Source organism: Talpa occidentalis, unplaced genomic scaffold (assembly GCF_014898055.3).
Source record: "Talpa occidentalis isolate TD23 unplaced genomic scaffold, MPIMG_talOcc4v2.1 talOcc4.5, whole genome shotgun sequence".
Lineage (NCBI taxonomy): Eukaryota > Metazoa > Chordata > Mammalia > Eulipotyphla > Talpidae > Talpa > Talpa occidentalis.
In genome coordinates this window covers 97478577-97501283 of record NW_023604861.1, presented here as the reverse complement: position 1 = coordinate 97501283, position 22707 = coordinate 97478577, and the positions used below count along the sequence as shown (strand labels likewise).

The 22707-nt window shown below is 42.1% G+C and overlaps 1 long non-coding RNA gene across 1 annotated transcript; it reads left to right on the top strand.

Annotated features, from left to right (window-relative positions):
- Positions 1 to 12054: 12054 nt before the first annotated feature.
- On the top strand, positions 12055 to 19772 carry LOC119259201 (uncharacterized). The gene is made up of 3 exons (XR_005128411.2): positions 12055 to 12333; positions 14843 to 14989; positions 19558 to 19772. It is a non-coding gene; the product is annotated as an uncharacterized LOC119259201 (long non-coding RNA).
- Positions 19773 to 22707: the final 2935 nt, after the last annotated feature.

Sequence of the window (22707 nt, the reverse complement as noted above, 5' to 3'; positions counted from 1 at the left end):
GATACATACATACACACCACATGCACACGCTACACAGATACACACACCACACACCACACCACATGCACACATACCATATACACCACACACACACATGCACACACCACACACACAGACAAGTGATCAGGTTTCTGGACCCCCAACACCCCCACTATCAGTGTCACTAGCTGTGATATTAGCCAAACTCAAGCTGAGAACAGAATATTTTGTGCAGCAAGAACAGAAGGAAAAAAAGGATAAGTTGAGCTTTCTTTCCCATTCCTGGGAAAAGCTAGGCTTTGTCAGGCCCACTTTAGACTTCCCCCACTGGCCCCTCTTATCCCACATCTGCTCCCATTCCTAAAACTACCACCCCACCCCAGCCTCACTGTCCCCAACCCTCTTGCCATTCCCTCCAAGGACTGGGGAGGTGGACTGTGGGCATCAGACCACTGAGTTCAGCCTCCCAGACCACAGTCCCAGGCTCTCCTGTGTTCACGAAACACAAAAAGCAGGATTTCAAGCCTCGTGTCTGCCCAAATTACAGGAGAGAGGGTAGGGGAAGTGATGTTCGGAGACAGGCCCAGCCCTCTCTAAGGGGAGCCCTATAATTGTTTCCCCTTAACTAGGGTCTTCCCGCTTGGCCCACAGTCACACTCGGGGAGCTGACCACCTAGGTCTTGGGGAAGGTCAGCGGGCCCCAGGCGACACCCCCTCTCAGAACACCCAGGGTGTCATGGCTTTTCTAATTCTTTCACCCTTTTGGTTATTCTGACCCATCACGTTGGTGGGGTGGCCAAACACCGACCACATATCACCCACTTGGTGGGAGTGCGATCCTCTCTGAGTCACACTACATTGGAAAAAAAGCTGTGTTTCTGATATTTGCTGCTCACCATGTTCGTCTTTTCTTCCTGTAGCTAATCTACTAAGGGTTAGTTTCACTGTTTAATTCATCTTTTTTTTTTAAGGAACATATATCAAAATATCTTTTTTAAAAAATTATTTATGTACGTTGTTTTAAGCATACAGAGAAAAGGGAGAAGAAAAAGCAAGAGGAAAAGGAAAGGAAGGAAGAGAAGTTTGGGACGGAAACAAGGAAGGAGGGAAAGGATCCTAAGAAAGGGAGGAGAGAGATGAGAAAGCAACACAGACACCGGCCTTATCCAGGCAGAACGTAAAAATCAATTGTAGATTTTTTTTGGAAAAAAAAAGGAGCTTTGGTCATGGTCTATCACTGTTCTACAAGGTGCACTCCTTCACGTTGGGAAATGTCGCTCCTACCTTGTTATAAAAACATTGCTTTGCCTGCCCAGCCTTGTGACAGGACTATTTTAAAAGCAGGTCAGTACACGAAGCCAGAAAGAATGATCTGGAGACTGTAAACATGACATGGGAAACCTCTGCTATGGAAATAAATCTCCTGGACTGCAGGAGAAGGCATCCGAAGGGATGATCAAGGTGGCGGGGGGCATTTCTGGGCCATTTTAGTAAGCTGGCATTTAATAGACAATGTTCTGACCTTAATGACAATTTTGCAAATCATTTGGAAAATCAAAAGATTATAATAAATAAAATAAAAGGTACTCCGATTATGAATGTCTATGTACTTTCTAATTGTGACCCCATAAATACTACCTCACAGAAGAGGCTTTCACACAAACAATGACGGCTGAGTTTGGAAAGTTACAGCCTTAAACTGAATTAAAAAAAAAAAAGCTCAAGTTCAGGAACAGGAATATGGAAGGGGGAGCCAAGCATCCAGGTGCTCTGGTCCAGATCCCAATATTCTAGTTGGAAGGAGCTGTGTAAAAATCTACCGTGGCCCCTGGACCCAGCAGCCTGGGCCAGCCCAGTTCTCCTCCAGCACATACCCTGTCCTGCTCATTAGCTTTTCCTTCCAACTTTCTTTGCAATGTCACTAGATTTAGTTGATAGTTTTTCTCTGATAAGCCCATTTCATCCTCTAATGGACACACCCCGGTTGGAAGCTGATTTCTAATAGTAAATTCCAGGATGTTCTCTCTTGGTTTCGCCCCATTACTCTGGCTACCCTTTACACCATGTTAAACACCTCCTTTCTCTCCTGGGTATCAGTAACCTTCACATATGTGAGAGTTCTATTCTTTTTCTTATCTGAGCTCTGCTCAGGCAAATTTAAGATATTTACTTCTTGAGAGCCTTCTTAGCTATGAAGCTGATCTCTTGGTTCCTTCTGTCACTTCAAGTTTTATTTCCTCCATTTAGGAGTTCCCAACTCAATGTGTGTGGTCCATCTCTGAAGAAGCTCAGAATCAGGAAAACATTTATCAGATTAGGAAAAATATACTTTAGCCTATAATTCCCAGTTAGATAAATTGCAAAGCTAACCACAGAAGTAGTAGCTCAGAACAACCCCGACATTGAAGGTGATGTTTCAGGCTTCCTGTCGGTAGGGTTTGTAATCTGCAATTCTGAATCTACCAGCAGTACTGTCATTCATGATCCACTTTTCTGAATGGTATTCACATGGATCATGGATGGCACCGAGCAACCGTTTTCCCCTGCAAGAGGTATTTTAGAAAGCGAAAGGCAAGCTGAGTTGTTAGTTGTGGTGCTGCCTCATTTGGAAAAAAAAAATACGTCATGCTTTTGTTTCACAGAGTTGCCCGTCTCACACATTCGAAATTTGTGGTCCCTCACTCAGGCAATTTCTTCATTGTGATGCAGCCTCCACCCAGAGTTATGGAGGCCTACGTTGAGCACGTGTTACAATAAAACCATGCACTGTTACAGTGCTCGCTGTCAGGAAGTAGGTGGGACAACAGGTTGTATGGAATTAAACAGAATTAGTATTAATTCCACCAGATGGATTAAAAAACTATATCAAACGTGGCTCGAGAATTTGGTGAATAAAGGGATATATATTGGAATACAAAACAAAGGCACACCATGGAAAAGACTTGGGAATTTATATTCCAAGACCATAGGGTAGTTATTAAAATTTGTTTCATGAGGGTTTAGCTCTCAAGCTAATTTAAACCACTTCCAAAAATTACTTGGATCATTCTCACATATATTCTTCCCTTAGTAAAATGGTACACTCCAGAATTGCCAATGTAAACTAAATTTGAATTAAGGCTGTAAAAGTCTGTGCAGACACTATCAAATCCAAAGTTCACATAGAGCAACAGATTCTCCTGCTCTCCACTTAGAGAGCCGGGGGCCTGTAAACCGCTGCCGGGGAGCCACTTAGGTTTCAAACATGATTGTCCCATGAAAGAAAAGCCCCCTGGTCTAATGACACTCTGAGGTCACGGGGCACAGTGGAACCAGCCTCTGGTCTGCGAGCCTTCCCCCAGAGAGGCACCCGGCTAACTCATGAATTGTCTAGATTAAAGGCTGCAGGATTAAAACATCCTTGCTGCAGGTCTTTATCACAAAGCTGATCTAATCAACGGCACGTTTCCTCAGAACGAGGAGGAATGAGTATTCTGGGGCGAGGTTACAAAGGGTCAACAAAGAGGCCACAACTGGGCTCCCACCAGCACTCGGGGGTAATATCTGCTCCCCGAGGCCTCACCTCTGCGTCTGTGAAACCAGAGATTCTGGACTCAGTGGTGGCTCTTGAGATTTTTCCCCCTATAATTACTATAATTCCTTGCAAATCACATCTAGCATCTAACTATTAGATATAGTAACTCAAAAAGCCCTGTTTTTATGCATGTACATTTTTTTTAACTGTGGAAAAGTACACCTAACATAAAATTGGCCATTTTAACCATTTTAAAGCATACAATTCAATGGCATTAAGCACCTTTACAATATATTGTCCAACCGTCACCAATATCTACCTCCAATCATCTCAAACAGAAACTCTAACCTTTCAAGCAACAGTTCCCCACTAATCCCCAATAATGATAACCTCTTTTGTACTTCTTTTTTCTTTGAATTTGACAACACTAGATATGTCATATAAGTGGAATCATATGCTATTTTCTTATATTCACAAACACCCTGACTTTCCTAAGGATTGAACCAATTATAGTTTATTTGATCCACTGTCCTTCTTCTATTCCACTCTATGTAAATTACATTAAAATAGAGTGACTTCTCAAGGGCAGTTGATATGAGCAATTCTTTCTCTGATTTGAAAAATGGAAGTTGAGTCCAAACATCTAGTTGCATATAAAGCATCTGTGCAGGGACACTCTCCACTAGAAACATCAGAGGTGCTATTTGGGTTTGGTAAAAGACATACTTGTAAAACTTGCATTTTACAAGTCATTTCAGAAGTAAAATAAACCAGGCTGCTAGCTCATATGACTGTGAGTCGAGGGGACAACTGAGGTTGATTATTTAGCATTAAAAAAAAAAAAAACTAAGAAAAATAGGAGGGAAGAGTAAAAGAAATTTTCCTTCCATAGAAAAGATAAGTTTTATTTTTAAAATTCATCTGTTAATACTAAAAATTGTTGATCATGACAGTAGATGCCACTTATTTCATACAATAAGGAGGTACATGCATCTTGCTAGTTTTCTTAACTGGAATGTTACAAGATGAGCTGCAGCAACACAGAAAAATGAATTGTGTAAGCAAGCAAATAAGAAATACGAATTTCAGAGGTAAGCTTATATAAAATATTAATTTAATAGGTAAGCAAATATGAACTATTAATGTCATATAATATGGTTGCACATGGAGATAAAAATCAGTGGCCCAGTAGGTGAATTATTGATTAAAGAGCATTGTTTACCAGATCATAACAACAGCAAAACATGTCAGCAGCTAAATGACAGTTCTAATATGAAATATAACTCTAAGTCATATTTACCTTAGATCTGAAAATGCCTAGTGTTGTGCAAAAATTATTAAGACTTGACAGAGGTAAAAAATATGAAAGCCAAATGCTGCATTTTAATTCAGTACTGGGCAAATGTCAACTTGTTTTAATTTCTGAATCCTCTCCTAGGACTTGGAGTTTTTACACAATGCCCTTTTTGATATTGAAAAGAAATTGAGGTTAATCAACTATATTACTTTTCTTTATATAAATGTCTGTATGTATTAGCTATACAAAAATAATATACATAAATATATATCAGATATATTAAATATTGGAATAAACAAGAACATTTATTAACAGGCTTCCTAGGAAAAGGGGAAAAATCTTCTAGAAAAGTATATTCTTAATTCAACACAATTAAGGGCAGGCTCTCTTTAATTATCTGGAGGAAGAGGTTAGAGAGGGTATATATTTATCTATATTTACAGAAGGGACTGGATTTTTCAGACCAATAACCAAACCCACCGAGGTCTTCTAGTGTTTCCTGCTTTGAGACAAAATCCAGTGCTGACCCTCAGCGAGCCCTGTGCTCTTTGGTGCAAAGGCAGGCGAGGGATGGGTCCAGCCTCCCATCTGGCCACACCAGGGCCAGACTCTATGTCTCAACCCGCTTGCACCGTAGGATTTTGAAATCACTGAGTCACTAGACCACACACCGAGCAAGGAGTGATCACTTAACAGAGAAAAAATAGCTGTGTTTAAAATGAAAGCATTATCAACATTGGTCTGAAGCTGGTAAGATGACCTTCAGGGGAATTTCAAACTAAAATAGATGAAATTAGTTTTAGTCCCTCCTAAAATATAGAATGTCAAAAATAAAAATATGCTGAATTAAGCTCAGCGTGCTGATGTTTTAAAATGACTAAAACAGCATTTGTCATGGAAATCCCTACAATTTCACAATGGGGCCGTTTTGAACTGGTGTTTAGTCATGTCACATTTTTTGGGAGGTAAGAAAAGCCGATTCTTTCATGTCCCTGTGGCAGAATCCAAGGGTCGTGACCTTCACAGGACACTGGGGTGGACATTTTATTTCACAAACAACTCCCACCCCCACCACCAAATATTATGGTGGAGGGGGAATGAGCATGCTCTAAAAATACCCCTCACAAATTACTGTTAGTCAACTCACATCTGACTGTGAAAGCCACAGCCGGGTCGGGGGTGGGGGGGAGGTCTAAAATGTCTACTGGAGAGGGTAGAGAGCTGGTGTTCTAGAACCCCTGGCATCTGTGGGTGAGCACATCATTTTCTAATGAGTAAGACTGAAATCAGTGAAAATGTTCAACATTAAAGAGAAAAAAATAACTTTTCTGCACTCTAGCTACGGGGCTCAGTCATCTAAGAAAAGACAGATTAATTCATGAAAACTAAGCCCATATATACAAAAAGAGCTCATTGCTTTTTGAAGAATATTTAAACCTGGCCTGATTTTTGGGGTTTCATCCAAATATCATGTTCACAGACATGGCAGAGGTTTGGTCTAGGGAGCACTTACAAGTTTCACTGCTGGAACATTCATTCTATTCACTGACAGGGGCTGACTTAGGTGCATACAGTCCTTGACTATCAGCAGAAAATAAAATACTAACAATCATCAGATTGCCTAACATCTAGGCGCTCAACTCTAGAATATGCACTGTGTTTAGGAAACACACTGTACTGTACTGTCACCAGAAACCATGGCCTTTGCACTCTTAGATGTGTGGTGGATAAAGTGGGAATCAGGTGCCTTTGTGGCTATGCCATAAAAGGCCCCTTAAACACCATGGAAACCTCTCCCCCTGGAACCCTTCCCCAGAATCTGGGTGAGGGTTCGCACATGTAGACACATCCTAGTTCTTCTCCCAAAGAGGTCTGAACCCAGAAGAGACCGAGTGGGGTGTTTTACTGGCGAGAGTCTATCCTGCCCAATGCCTTTGCTTCTCTCAAGGTGCCGAGTAACAGAGGGGCCATTTATTTACTCTCTCCCAGTTTTTTTGTTTTTTGTTTTTTTTTTTTACATTAACCACAGCTTTTCAAATGGCATTGGGACTTGAGGGGGTGGGGGAAATACCTGGAACAGGGTGTGTACACACTCTGTTTCTTTCTTTCTCTCTCCCTCTTTCTCTGTCTCTCTCTTTCTCTCTCTCTCTCTCTTTCTCTCTCTCTGTCTCTGTCTCTCTCTCTCTCTCTCTCACACACACACACACACACACACCAGCACTTCTTTCTTTTCCTCCTGCCTACATTCACACTCCTGTGGCTTCAGGTCTACTGTTTCTTCCAGTTTTGACATTGAATTTCACTTAGTAAAAAAAGAGAGAAAGATAGGACTGGGACTCCCCACTGGAGAGTGAGGCATTTCTTTGCCCCTACTTTCCTGCTAGGAACCCTCCCTCCCTAGCACTCTTCCTCCCCCATTCTTGCAGCTCTGCACCCCATTTCCTGGCTACCACCCCCCAGCTATAGGAAACCCAAGGAGGTGGCACCATGAATGAGACAAAAGGCAATGGCTGGGAGGTCCAAAATCCAGGCCTAGTTCTGCAAGCCAGGGACCCAGAAAAGCTGGAAAGCTGCAAATGCAAGGTTTGGAGCAACAAAGCTGGCAGCACATCTTGACTGACCACCGCTCCTCCAGAATTCACATGTCCAGCCCTTCCGCTTTTTGGTTTCTGGCTGCTTCTGGGGGGCGAGTCTTCCAAATCCCAGTTCACACAGCCAGGACCTGGGGCAGAGGGCCTGGGGAGGTGACAGCTTCCTTTAGGCATATCTATTCTTGCCCATAATCTTATAGTAGAACCTGAAACTGAGTAACTGTTGCTATGATTATTAAAGTAATTTTTTGAAAAAAAGGGAATGAGATTCAGATTTTCTTAACAATTTGTTCAAATGGCAACAGTCTGGAGTTGTAACTAACTGTCCTAAAGGTAAAAGATGTTGCAAATTCCTAATTCCTATGAAGTTGTTTGTTCCTGCTTCTTTTACACACACACACACACACGCACGCACGCACGCACGCACGCGCACTCGCACGCATGCGCGTGCCTACACACACGCACACACACACACACACAAAATATTCAGGGGAAATGAAATATTCTTAAGTACTCAGCATGAGGAATAAAGAAAAAATACATTTTCCATAGGCATGGCCTTACTTCCATCTCCTTAAAATTCTACCCCTTAGTTCAGGACAAATGAAGAGGAAAGTACTGGAATGTCTGAGCAGGCCTGAAGGCCGATCCTCAGCAGGAGGCAAGCAGCTGCAGGGCATGCTCAGGCAGAATGACTGCTTCATTTCTTTATTAACACCACCACCTACAGGGACTGCTTTGAATAGATGGTGTGGCGTAGTCCAGAGAGCCTTACAAGAAAAACAACATTCAGAACAATTGCACCACATTTTTTTTCAACTTCCTGTTTATTAGTATTTTATCTAAGAGCAGAACAAAAGTCTGTATAAATGGGGGAAAAGAAAACAAAAGCATACACTACAAAGTCTTGCTCACAACACATGCACAAAAGACCTTTTCAAGTGCTATTTCATTTTGATTTTTTAATTGAACCCACTTTGGGACTTCAAATGTCTCTCATCTCATGTCTCATCTCATGACAGAGTTTAAGAGGAAATAAATGGAATTCATTATCTTACACAAATTATATATTATTAGAAAAATTAAGTGGATTTGTTTTCTCCACGTCTGGATGATAGTATGATGTATTTCTACACTAGAAAAGTACACATTGTAGCAGTGAGATTTTGCATTTTGCTAGATTTATCCATGAAGGCAATGAAAATACAAAAGTCAAAGCTTGGTTGCTTAAAAGAAGAATGAGCATGAAAAGCTTCTGTTGAGTTTCCCAGGCTCCAAGGTGGACAAAGGGCAGAGCCACCTTTATTTCTCTTAACTTTGCTAGGGTCATCCCAGATAAGACATGAACTCAATGCTAAATTCAGTGATGTCTGTGAATTCTGTCTTTCTTCCTAAATTGGCCACCCTGCAATTCTTAGGGTTCCTTCCCTGCCCACCTTTTGTATAAGATTCAGGACCAGTGAGATTCAGGGAACAATGAACAGCCATCAAACTTAAAACATTGATCTTGATGGCCACATTTTCTCTTGAAAACAACCTGGAATGTCCGGTCTGTTTTTGTGCTCATGTGTTCATAAAAAACCTAGGCTCACTTCCACTGAAGCCTTTTCTTTTATATCCCTTATCCTAAACTCCACTGTCTCTCAGTTATTTTGAATCCTGTCTTCCATACTCAAGGAAGATACCTAAAAATCTCAGGAATTGCCTGAGATTTTTCCTGTGTTCCAGCAATCCAGAATTGGATTATCATTTACCTTCCATTAACTTGTATGGCGTTGCTTAAGTATTCCTGATACTGATTATCCTGTTCACATAAAAATGAGTAGGAGCAAATACGAGGAGACCTCCTATTGTATGAGGTAACAAAAAACATATCTGCAGATAGGGAAGGCATAAATCAAAGCTGAAATACAAACTTGGCACTGATCAAGACCAGTTTAACTAATCAGAAACAGACTGTGAAAGCTCAAGCAGAACAAATAAGTATCTTTTCTAAATGAAAAGAGCAGTGAGGCACTAAAAGTGAACAGAACAATCACAGTAAACAATTGAAGTTCACCAGACAATACAGCAGCCATGGTTTGCTGGCTGGTTGTAATCTCTGAGAACTCACGGCTATGTCTTGGACATGAAAGAAAAGAACGTGGGGTTGTTTTGTTTTGCCAAGTGGCCTTGATCAACCTTTTTAGTGGCCAAATCTGGGAAAGGAGACTCTTAATGGAGAGAACATCCCTGTGGCTTCTTAACTGACAACTACAGATGAGCCCTTAGGTGATTCCTTCTGTTAAGGCAGGACTTGCTCCTAGACATCAGATTAGACAAAACATTGCAACATTTCATCAGCACTGAAAAGCTTTTTGGAAGCAACTCAATTCACTGACTTCAGCTAAATGACAGAGTAAGTCAGAAAGACAATATTCTTGTGTCTTCTTCACAGAAAGAAAATATGAATGCATGAAATGAGAAGGTCCTCTTCAAACATGAAAGACAACTCTTCATGCCGAATAAGAAAGGAACTAGATGCTCAGCACCAGGAGCTGGGGCTGCTGGGAGGGGGTGGAAGACATGACAAGGGCAGACAGTCAGTGAATAGGAACTGTCCCACCACCAATTTCACACTGGTTTGAGAAACAATGGACGCGATGCTCACTTTGTAAAGGGGTTACCTCGTATGCTGCTGTGCTCCCTTTTCCAGCCAGCCTACAAAAGGGATAACTAGTGTGAACTAGGCGGCAACTAGGAAATCAAACTATGACTCCTTTGCATATGAGTAAAATCTACTGCACTTCTGTGGTTCGCACCTCCAGTGTCCTATTCTCAATTTCCATAACTCTGTCTCCAGGAGAGGAGCAGAGCTATGGCAAATCAGTTAGTACAGCACAGTCCTCTACTGACTCTGATTGGTTCAGGGATAGGCAATCATTTCAGATGGTCCAATCAGAGTGAATCTCAGCACTTTTGAGGGGGATTTTGGAACAAAAATTCCTTTCTGTTGAATTTCAACTTGGCAGTACAAGTGGCAGCCACTTTGAGACCATGAGAGTTGAGTCTATCTGAAAAGGAAGGTAGCACATTAGAAATTGAGCCAAGAGGAGAAAAAGAAGCTGAAATGTTTTCAGTTCATTTCAGTATCTATGCCAACCCTCTTCTAAGATTGTTTATTTACCTGATGTGGTAAGTTCTGGCTTTTTCTTAAACTACTTTGAGCTGGGTTTTCTGTCGTTTTTAAGCAAAAGTGTCTTACTTCAATCGGAAATGCCTCTGCAAGTATTTACTAGTCATTTCTAGAGGAAGATGTGTCTAAAAGTGTGTATTCCTCTTCTTTCATGCACGTTATACTCATTACTATTCATGTTAAATTTAACAGTTAATTAAAGACACAGAAATGAGGTCTTGAAGAGCTAAACATATAAAGGCTTTTGGTTTTCATATCATAACAAATAATGCTTATAGGTTTCTTGGCATCATTGGTTTCTCACTGAGGTTCAAAATAACTAAGTGTCATAAGGGCTTTTAAAAGATTTCACACAGGCTATACTGGAAATAACAAGGAATATGATCCAACTTTTATCCAAGTCACTTTTTCAAATAGTTCTTAATATTATAAGCTTTGATTTGCTTCACAGAAACAACACTAGTTATGAGGTCATTCACTCACATGTCATTCACTGACAGGTCATTCGATCTGTCCTATCTTCCATTCATTCATCACTGTATAGTTCATTGTACAAATAAAAAGGACTGTGACATTGAACCTAGAATTTCAGGAAACCAACACCCACATAAGCTAAGAACCTGGGAAGGAACCCCAGCCAAACTTCCATGGGCAGTGACTAATGAATTGAAGACAGCTGGTGTCACTGAATTATCACTGATCACCAGGCCAGGCAGTCCATCAGACTAGAGGTTGTCCCCATTGCTGCCTTCGTGACCTCTCTGGTTATGAATGGCTTCTGATCATGGATGCTCCAATTCAGCTTCTCTCCACTTCCCAGGGAGGAATCTGGGGTGCCACACTTCCTGGGTGTAAGCCTCTTTTTGGCACTGGGAATATACTACCCAGGTGAACTCCGTGGGTATTGATTCTTACTTTTTTAGTGACTAGCTCACTACCATTTTACAGGTAAGGGGGATCTGATCTTTGTCCAACCAGATTGGAAGTTTTGTGGGTTTGTCTCTAGGTAGATTTCCAATTTTCTGGACCATCAGAGCTCCTCATCTGCCCTTTAGGAAAAAACAATGACAGAAAGGGAAGGAAAGAACCCCTTCATTTTGCCACTGCCCATTAGTTGTCTACTAATTCCTTGTCAGGATGCTCCCAGTCCAGTCCCTCTTACTGGCTCAGAAGGCCATAGACTTTTCACACCAGTCTTCCTAAAATGTTGCTTTGGCTATGGAATTCCCCTGCTCAAGGACCTCCTGTTCCCTCTCTTGTGTCCAGTACAGAATTTAAAGTCTCTGTCAGTCTGAGAAAGATTTCTATGGAAGTGTAGGAAGATTATTATACTAACAATGCACTGTTTTCCCCTTCCATCCATCTGTGCTTTTTATTAAGCAAAGATAAAGTGAGCCTTATGTTAATTTGCTCAGGTTGTCATAACAAATACTACACTCTGGTTGGCTTAAGTAAAGAAATTTATTCTCTCACAATTCTGGAATCTAGAAGTCTGAGATCAAACTGTTGGCAAGTTCAGTTTCTTCTAAGGGCCCTCTCTTGGCTTATAGGTGGCTGTCTTCCCCCGTGTCCTCACATGGTCTTTCCACCACATCCCAATCTCTCCGAAGAAGGACACCAGTCATACTGGATTTGTTTCTACCTGAATGATCTCATTTTAACTCAGTTACCTCTTTGAAGAGCCATCTCCAAATGCAAGCGCATTCTAATATACTGGCGATTGGGACTTCAACATATGAACTTGGAGTAGGCCCAGAACAAGCTACTACAGGGCGAGGTAAGGGGTATGGGAAAGGCTTGGAAGGAGAAAAAGATGGATAAAACCTGGTTTCTACTTTCAGGCAGATAAAATCCCACTTATCCAGAGGGAGGCCTTTCTCTTCACTCACACCAGTACCTGCTCCGGCCTCCATTTGGTTATCTCTGGTGCTCTTTCGCCCTCCATCTGCTCCATCCTGCAAGGCTCAGTCTCGGTCTCCCCGCTCCCACTGTCAGAACCCCTGAGATTACCTGACCCTCCCCAGTGGCCTCTGGGGGCTCTCACTGCACTCGGTGACCTCCAGATCTCCACTCCTGGCCCCAACTTGACTGGCTAGTGACCTCCCCTGAGGAGGGTCTAGTGCAAGGCTGTAAGCATTCAGTTTCAAACAAATACTTAGCTGTCACAGGATAGAAGTTTTCTCTCCTCTTCTGCTTTCTAACTCCTAAAAGCCACCAGAGGGCAAGAAGTGTATCTGCTTCTCCAGTCTATCTCTGCATCTTTTGGGTTATATCAGAGTGCTGAAATATATTCTAGTCAGGACTTGCTGGGTGGCTTTTTAGTACCAATAAGTGAAATCCTCACTCAGCCTACCTTGATGAAATATTCTTTTTAGTGTTTTATTTTTACTCACTTTCTGCCCCAAATTACGTGTATGAGAAGTGACATCTTGTTCTGTGGGGCAAGAATGCCTTTCTCACAAATGTTAACCATGTACGCTTGGGTGAAATCTAAGTTGAAAAATAACAAAGGTGTCTTAAAACATTATGTATCTGTGAACAAATGGCCCTGTCTTAACCTTTTCTTCTACTGTCATTGGCTGGAAATGCTCCCTTATGTATTGGCATTGGGAAATGAACGACCAACTTCTCTTTGAGTACAGCCTGGACAGTTGCAGGCAGACCCCTCAGAATTTTCTCTGCTCTCTCACGCGCAATGTGGCCAACTTGGTAGTTGAGCTCATGCACCCTGGTGCCCAACTACCTGACTGCAAAACCAGGCCCCGCTGCCTACTGGCTGTGTGACCTTGAACAAGTTCCTTAACCTCTCTATGCTTGATTTTCCTGACCTGTAAAATAGGGATCGGATGGCAAGAGGATGAAATGAGATCAGTTAGATGATGAACCTGATCTAGAGTCTGATTCACATTTGGTCCCAGGGAAAGAGGAGTTATGTGATAGCACATTATACTTCACAGCTGTCTGCCCCTTTAAACTGTGAGCTTCCCAAGAAGAAGAGCGCTATCCTTTGGAACGTAGTAATCATCCAGGTAACATTTGTGGGAATCAACACATAGAACTAACTCAAGTTCCAGTTTTAAAACTCTTTTTCCCCTTTCTAAAATGTAACAAGAAAGATGCATAGCCCTTTAAAAGCTTTCAGCGAACTAAATAAAGCCCTCCCCGCTCTAATCTTTTGGCCTCATCCTTAAGTTTTCCATACAAACACCCCACAATTCTGCTTAACAGAATTACACAAGTGCAAATTATCTTTTTCTCAATGTTCCTGGAAATAAATACTTTTATATAAGAAGTTACTGATAAAAAGCTTTCCCCACCATGGAAGAATGAAAGTAATATCATGATTTTCATCCTGGAGTGAAATGAACAGGGACTGAAATTACAGCTGAAAAAAACACCTGGAGGCACCTTCCCTGGCAGCCACTGCTACCTCCTTGCGGCTGCCCTGCCAGCACCAAAGCTGCATGCTCAGGGCTGTGAGGCTCATCCTGAGCCTGAGTCACAGTCTCTGCTCTCAACCCCACACACACTGGTGCTGGTTATTTTTATTATGTGGCAATTTAAAAAATATGAACTTAACTATGTATGCAAAAATTTTGCCTTGCTTATGTTAAAATAACTCTTATACCATAGGTTACACAAATGCCAAGGTCTTCGATTATTTACTTACCTAATTATCTACAAACAGACACACAGATATCTGAGAATATCATGGGATCTGAGGCTCTGGAATGGGGGCCATCCTTCTAGAACATTCCTCATTGTCTACCAGTAAGGATACCAGCCACTTGCTGGTTGAAGACAGAGCAAAAAGAAACATGGCAATGAAGGTTTCTGCTTCTACAAAGCTATAAGCATATACATTTTACAGCGGAAAATCTGAGACTTAGAGCAAAGAAAATCTGAGACTTAGAGCAAGAGAAAAGCAACCTATACAAAAACATCTTGTTTTTGTGCCCCTCACCCTCCACCAAATTACCTTGCCACTTGGAGACATTAGCTAGTCAAACACAGCAGAAAATACGCAGTCATATAATTTTCAAAGGACTACTAACCCAAAATGCCTTGCAAAACTTCAGGGGTGAAGACGAAGTGGGTGAAGCTATTGTTCCATGGGCCTCCTTTGGTCCCTGAGGGCTGAACTCTTCCCCAATAAATAGCAGGCCATGGGCTACACTGACCCTTAGGTACTGGCCTTGAGACTCCCCAACAGACTCAGAAGCTGACAACTGAGGGGGGAAAGAGAAGCAACAACTCTTTAAAAATGATTTATCTCCATTTTCCAGAACTTGCCCTGCCACACAAGATGCGACAGGTTGTGGATGTCGCATCTGTCTCACCGAGAGAGACAGGTTCAAACATACAAGAAGGAAAGGATGGTGCTTTATTCCTCATAGAGTGCGACCAGAAACTACTGCTGTCCTGAACTCCAGGTGTGTATTCTGGCTTCATACTCGCTGTCCCCGACCCTTGGTTGCTCTCCCACTGCCTCTGTGGGCGGCTGGAGGGCGCCAGGGTGTCCGTGGGCCTGTGCTGTTAGGAAACAAGGCCCTCCCCACAGCCAGGGTTTCAGTTTCACTAAGCAGCAAACACCATTATGCAAATGATTTTCTTTGTCCATGCCCCCACCCCCATCGCTGTCTTACATTTTCATTCTTGACTCTGAAATTAATGTACACACGGGGCCAACTAAATATTTGCATCATCTTCTCTTGAAAATGCCCAGGTGTAATTTTGAAACAAGATTCTCTTTTCAGAAGGGCAATCACGAATATAAAGTAATGAATTAGAAGCCGTGTCAAGAGTAGAACCCTGAGGCTAGCGCCAAACTTCTAACATAAATGGAGCGTTGAAAGGCACGTGCCAGGAATCACAGGAGTTGAAGAAGGAGATACCTGGGGGTGTGCTCTACTCCTTCGAGTGGGTCTGAGGGGAGACAGGCCCCACTGAGAGTGGACAGGTAGCCTCAGGCACTGCAAGCTGCAGTCTTGCCTGCTCCTGGAATCCTCAGTCTGGTGGGGTTTAGGAAAACAAAAGTCTAGTTCACATGCAAGTCACGTTCTCAGAACTGAGAACCACAGTCATTTTTACCTACATTATATATGATACAGTCACAGTTTAACTCAAGTGATTTGAAGTAACATCCACAAAGATAATTCCCTCCGACAAAAAAATATCCCAACCGGAAAGAGCGATAATAAAATTTAGGGATATTTTTCCTCCTCAACCATCAGTTTAAGAACAAAATAATTCTTTTAAGATGTAATCATTCACATTTCACTGACGAGATTCACATAATCTTGGTGGATGGTTTTGAATTTTTTCCTCTAAAAGATGTCAAGTGGATACACAGCAGGAGCCATTTGCTGAATAGCAATTTCTGTTTCCCTGAAAGACATTCTCCCTTGGTCCCACTTAGCCCCCGTTTCATTTTCAAGGTGCTTTGGCAGGGTTCATGTGAAGCTCACAGCTGCAAGGAAGTGGCAGATAACTCTGTAAATTATCCTGAGTGCAAAGAAAATCTAGTTCATTTATAAAAAGCTCGTCGAGTAATTATAAACTCAACTGCAGGTGGGAAACTTTTATAAGACAAAAACTACTGAAGCACAGCCACCTCTCGGAAAGCCCCAAGCAGGAAGAAATCCTCTAGTGACTTGACCCTCAAGGTAAAGCTGACCCACATTGAGAGAGAGGTCCCACCAGTTACTGGAAGACCCATCAAATGTAACACGGGATGAAGCCCATTCTTTCCTGCAAGGGTTTCCAAGCAAACAGAGAGACTGTTTCTGCCTGTGTGAAAGGTCATGGGCACCAGGCTAGGTTGGGAAGTCTGCAGCTGCCCAGCTAGAGTGCACTTGGGTGTCCACTAATTCCCGGTCAGATGATGCCTTGAGCACCATCCTGCATTAAGTGTCCGCAAGATGGGTTCTCTTTCCACTTATAAGTGATCAAATAAGACTTTAGACAGGCTAAGTAACTCACCTGAGGTTTTGAAAAAGCGAGAACTCGAGGTGTTTTTTGGACTCCTATGCACTATTAAGTCTATGGAGCAACAAAGCTATCAACGCACAACTTCTGTCCAACTTCTGAACACCTTTTACTCCAGAGCAGAGTTCCCTTCCCTGCCATGAAGACCAAACTGATGGTCGCTCAGCCCATCTTGGTCTGTGTAGACATCTCTAGTTTGTGCTGGAGTATGGCACTGGGGATTTTATAGTTTCCACACCCCAAAACCATGTTCTCCAAAAGCTCTGTCAATAAAAAACTTTATCTTGGAAGCTGGTGGACTATCTTGGTTTAGGACTCACTCTATTGTCCTGACCTGCAAAGAACCCCGTTCCCACTCTTACTTTTGGATAGAATCTGAGAATCTGGGTTCTTTCCCATTATACAGGGGACTCTTGTGCACTCCCTTCCCTTCCTCTTTCCTGTGGTGCTTCGTAATGATTGCCACTGTGCAGCTGTGGGCTGATGCTGGGAGGGAGGTTTCCCTGTATTGTTAATGGTCACATGAATGGGTCTTCAAATCAACTTGCATATAGGTGTCACAGTTATATAAGTTTTGGTCTTCTTAGTCTCCAAGTACCCCCAGGCAGGGTGAATGAATTTTCACGGGATTCCTCAGGAACCTTTCCTGGAACTTGCCTCCCGTGTGTGTGTCTGAGGCACAAACTTCTCACACCCTCTCCCTACCTACTCCCCATACCTACCTGACCAACCATCTGATCTCAAGGTGTGAAACACCTTTACAAGGACTCACATGGATGCATCAGAGCAGGGTGATCTGAGACAGTGTCTGAGACCCCCAACCAGCTGAGCAATAGTAAGGAAACAGCTTCGATTCCTCGGGACACGGCTACCACTCACCCACAGACAAAGACTGAGCCCCCCAAATGACCAGACTTCATTCCTTGTGAGAGGAAGGATATTTCATAATTCAACCCAATGATTTCTAGAAAAATTATGAATCATCAAAGACCTGAAAAATTCGATTAAGTTATGTAACGCCTCCCAATCCTTTCTCAGAGGTGGATTCAAAAGACAGCAAGGGAAATGACTGGTAGGTTTTCAGGTGAAGAAGAGGTAAAAAAAAAGTTGGAGCAAACCAAGAAGTCTCAGCTGCTGCCAGCGCTGAAGGGAAAGGAAAGAGGCCAGAATTCAGGGCCTCAAATCAGGGTGAAGGAGAAGTGAGACCCAGAGGTGCTGTGGGCTGGTCTTCCCCTCATGTGAGGAGAGACATGGCTGAGCCCCCTCGGGGTATACCCCGAGGCTCTGTTGGGCAGGTACCAGGTCTCCTCATTCTCCAGTGCAGCCAGGAGGATGCCATACCTGTCCTCATATTTGTCAGTGCTCACTGGAGGGCTGTGACTCTAGCTTGGGGTCAAATCTTGGACCAGGCACTTTTCCATAGTTTTTCTGATCATTTTCCATTTAAAGTTGATGTGTAGAAGATGTAATTTCACCACTTGCCTCAAAGTCCTGTTTTCAATAAGACATTAAACTGGAGCATTTAACAAACATTCACTCAAGTAAGTCTTTAGGGATTTATATACCTGCAGATGTGTACATACATAACTTTTATTTATACACCACAGATCTGATGATGGTATTGGTGACTTGATTTTAGCTCTTCAAGACTAAGGAGTCTATCCGTCAGGACAGCTATGTCGTGTAACAAACACTACCTCCCCTATGTCAGCACCTTTCCAACTAAAGTTTCTCACTAACATGCATGTCTAGCATCTCTTATTTTTTTTTAAGATTGATTTATTTATGCATACAAGAGCTGGGGTGCGGGACAGAGCCATGGGGGGTGGGGTGAGAGGATTCACCAGAAACAGAGTGGTGAGCAGAACAGGAAGATATGGCACTCGCATATCTTTTGCCAAAGCAAATCATGTATTCATGTGAAACTTCCAAGAAGCCGTGCAATTACAATATCACTTGAGAGGAGAAAGAGAATACCCATGAACAGCAGTAATGCCTGCAGCCGGAAATACTGGGGTGAAGAAAAAAAGAATAGACCTAAGGAGGAGTAGGTCCATTGAGATTAAGAGTTAGCTTTTGTAGGTCCAGTCACTAACAGAATTCCTTTTTTTTTTCTCCAGGGAAAGAAGTCTTTTTCTATTAGCACACATCTCGTTTATTCTTCACAACCTCCCTAATAGGGGAGCACTTTGAAATTTCCAGTAAGGGCCAGGAAGGTTAAAATTGCTGCCCAAGATCAAATGAAAACCAAACTTTAGATTTTGGGTTAAAACCATGGACTCTCTGACCCAACCTGGGCTTGCAACGGGCCTGCTTGCTGCTTGCAGGCAGAAGAAGTGGGAGGGTCCTGCCCAGTAAGAGGTGCTCCTGGGACTTCGGGAAAGCAGGCTTGTAGGCTGAGTCCTTAGGGAAAGGATGGCTTCAAGAGCACTGCAGGCTCTCAAATGTCCAACTCTTCTCTACCAGGCAATGTGACCTTATGAGGAAAAAGAGTAAGATACCTAAGGATATTGTCGTAGCCACACAGTAGAATTCTAATAGAAAAAAGTATGAATGGTTTCTATATAAAAGACATATATTAGGCTTCTGTGAATGTCAGTTTCTAGACAATGAAAACTTTTAGTAAAGATTTAAGATTTTGTGAAAGATGCCAGTCCTTAGCCTGATGACCTAAAACATAATAGTATTCAAAGGCAGCTGTGCTCCCCAAGTGAAAATCTGATTTGAGACCACTCTCAACACATTATCTTTTGTTCTTTCTTCCACTCTGTGGTGTTCAAACTGATTGTCATTTCTTCCTACATAATCATTTAGTAAAAATGACCAATATGCAGCAAGAACACAGAGATGATTTGAAAATGTACTCTATTATTACAAATATTATGCAAACTATTTTGAGATATATTAACTGTGTATTCTCATTGTTGTATTTCTTTTTAAAAATAATTTATTTATTTATATATATTTTACATCATTATTCATTTTTTTAACAATGTTTGCTTTCTTTTCTCAGGTAGTCCCCATAGAATTTCTACCACCGATTTGTATAAAAAGTGTGCTATCTACCATATCTAATCTAGACTTAAAAGATGATTTCTGTATCAAATGAAAGTGAACAAGAGCATCTGTTTGCTTCATCATATATAAAGCATCTAGACATCTGCACTATATTGTCTTAAACATCTATATAAACTGAAAAAATAAAAAAGCGTGAATGAAATATTAAAAATTGATACATAGGGGCCTGGCGCTCTCCTGCTGTTGGAAGCCAGCACCCAGCACATAGCAGGTGCTCAGTTCATGTTTTTAAATAGGACTCAGCAGAGTTCTAATGAAGCACTCTCAAGAAAACACAAATCTAAACAGACTTCAGAGAAATAGATCTTTTGTCATGAAAGGGAGCAGAGCTTCTCTAGCTCTATTCATTCTCACCTTTCTGGTCCAAATTATTCTGGTACTGGTCAGAGAACTGAACTAGTCAGAGTTCTACAGAGAAACAGAGACAATGGACATGAAAAGAGAAGGAGAGAGCAAGAGATTTTAAGGAATTTATTCATGTAACTGCAAAAGTTGGAAAATCCAAAACCTGCAAGGTAGACGAGCAGCCTGGAGACCCAGGGAAGAGTTGCAGTTTGCATCCTAAGGCATTCTGCTAACAGAATTCCTTTTTTTCTGCAGGAAAAAAGTCTTTTTTATATAAATTAAGGCCTTCAACTGATTAGGTGAGGCCCACCCACATTAAAAGTATCCGCTTTAGTCAATCGCTACAGATTTAAACACTAATCTTATCTAAAAAGTACCTTTACAGAAACATCTAGAATAATGTTTTATCAATGATCTGGGTACTGTGGTGGACACATAAAATCATCCATCACAAGGACCGTAACAGCAGGTAAAACAACAAAGCCCCAGGATGAGGGGGAGATAATAAAAGGGCACCTAGAAAATGAGAGCTGGGTCCTTCCTCCTTCCTCAGCAGCCTGCAGCCTAGCAGTCAGAAAATGAGCTCTTAGAGCTACCGTGGGGAGCTGCTCTGCTGTCCATAAGACATGGGCCATTCTGGTGGGCAAGAAGGGCAAGAGGTGGCTCCATAAGCCCTGAATCTTATGTTTACCCTTGACATGACAGGACTCTAAAATGCAAAAACCCCAATGCTTCAGACCTTAGAAAAGGAGGTGATGAGGACCCAAAACCGTGTCACATCCAGCTAATTTCGTGTGTGTGTGTGTGTGTGTGATCTCAAGATTAGTAAATCAAGGAAATATGGAGAGTAATCTGTATTTCAGCAAGACACCTGGCAAGGAAGTTCTAGAGGCCAAGATGGAGAAATACATTCAGTCACAAGTTTAGTAATTTCACAGTTGGTTCAACTGGTCCCAAAATTATGACTGGTGTCACCTGGAGGGCTGTCTCCCTCCTGTCATGTTCCAGACCATCACCCTTGAGGCTGTCCTGTCCACCACTTTTCAGTGACTTGACAATATTATAGTCGGTGTGCTTGTCAGACCTGTGCCTGGATTGATAGCGTATTCACTGACTGACTAAGAGAACAACAGAAGACTTTGATAATGACTTATATATTCTAAAATGGAGTTTAATAAAGATAAGATTAGATGATGAACTTTTGGGTGCAAAAAAAAACTTAACTTCTTAAGTTTAGAGCAGAGGAGCAGAAATTAAAGAAGAAAATATCTTACAAGATTGTAGTAGTAGTAAATGTAATGCAAGCATATCATGGTTACCAGTTAAGCACAAGTTCCCAACATGTCTAACAGGGTCCTATTAGGTGGGAGGTGGTAGCTTATTCTGCTCTGGATTGGTCAGACTTCATCTAAAGCATCTTGCTTCTTTCTTTCTGAGATTCACAGTTTTAGCATAGAAACAGCTGATAACTTTCAGGGGAGAGTGATCAGAGACTTGTTTGTTGATTGGGTTTGAAGTAATCAAGGAACCATGGGCCTGGGTATGTCTTAGAGGGACAAGAGAATGAAAAACCGAATTGCTCTGTACCAAGGGGTAGAACATGGATCAGAAACTGACAAATTTTCAGTAAACAAACTGGTTCAACGAAAACTGGAATTTTCCAGCCATTAAAGATGACCTTGTATCTATTATTGAAAGGGACATCACAGCGTTAAGAGGTTGTATGAGAGGATTCAGTGGGTCTTCTGTAACCTTGAAGGGGAATCTGGAAAAGAAATAACTCTGTGAAATACTACAGTAAGTGCATAGAGTAAAAAGAATGATGTAGCTGATGTTTTCCATGTACCTTCTTGGTATCAAGCTGTTAAAGTTTGCATTTGCCACTGACCACAGTCTCTAAAATGTTTGTTATCATTTACCTCAATATTATAGACAAAAATGTTGAAATTTTGGGACACAAACTGAACTGTCCAATCTTACATGATTAGTAAATGGTGGATTTGTTCACTCTGATCTGTGAGACTTCGGTGATAAAACGACCAGCACTTTCCAGGGAATGGGGCAAGTGGATTTTGTATTAAGAGCATAAGATGAGGGCCTCCCCGGTGGCTCAGCGTTTGAGCGCTGGTTTGCAAAGCTGCCCCCAGCCTCTGCAGCGCCGGTTCAATCCCCGGCTGCTCCCCGGCTGCTCCCCGGCCACCGGAGGAGGGTCCCACATGGCGCGCAGACCTCTCTTGCCACCTGCTGCTCCCCTCAGCAGTGTACTTCGGTCCTTCTGCCTGTTCTGCTCCCCGCTCTGGCTCTGGTGAATTCTCTCGCCCTCCCGCGCTTCTGACTGTACCCAGTGCTTGTATAAATAAATAAATAAATCTTTTTTTTTAAAAAAAAAAGAGCATAAGATGGGAGGAAAAGTCTGGGAGAGAGACCTGAGTTGTCTCTCCTGGTCTTTGCCTTAGTCAATTCCTATATGAGTAGAACATGTGGGAGAAATTAAGGGAAGAAAAATGACAAAGTAAAATAAACAAAACCCATAAATCCTGGTCAGAATTTAGGCTGAAAGCATCACCAAAGACAGCCAGTCCTATGGAGGATAATTACATACAATTTGAACTTGAAATGTCTATGGGAAGAAATCATGGAAAGCAAGCCAGATGGAAGTCTTCCTATAATTTGGACAGATTTTCACTGAAAGCAGGAAGTTTCTACCTGCAAGAATGAAGCCGTGTGCAGAAAATCACTA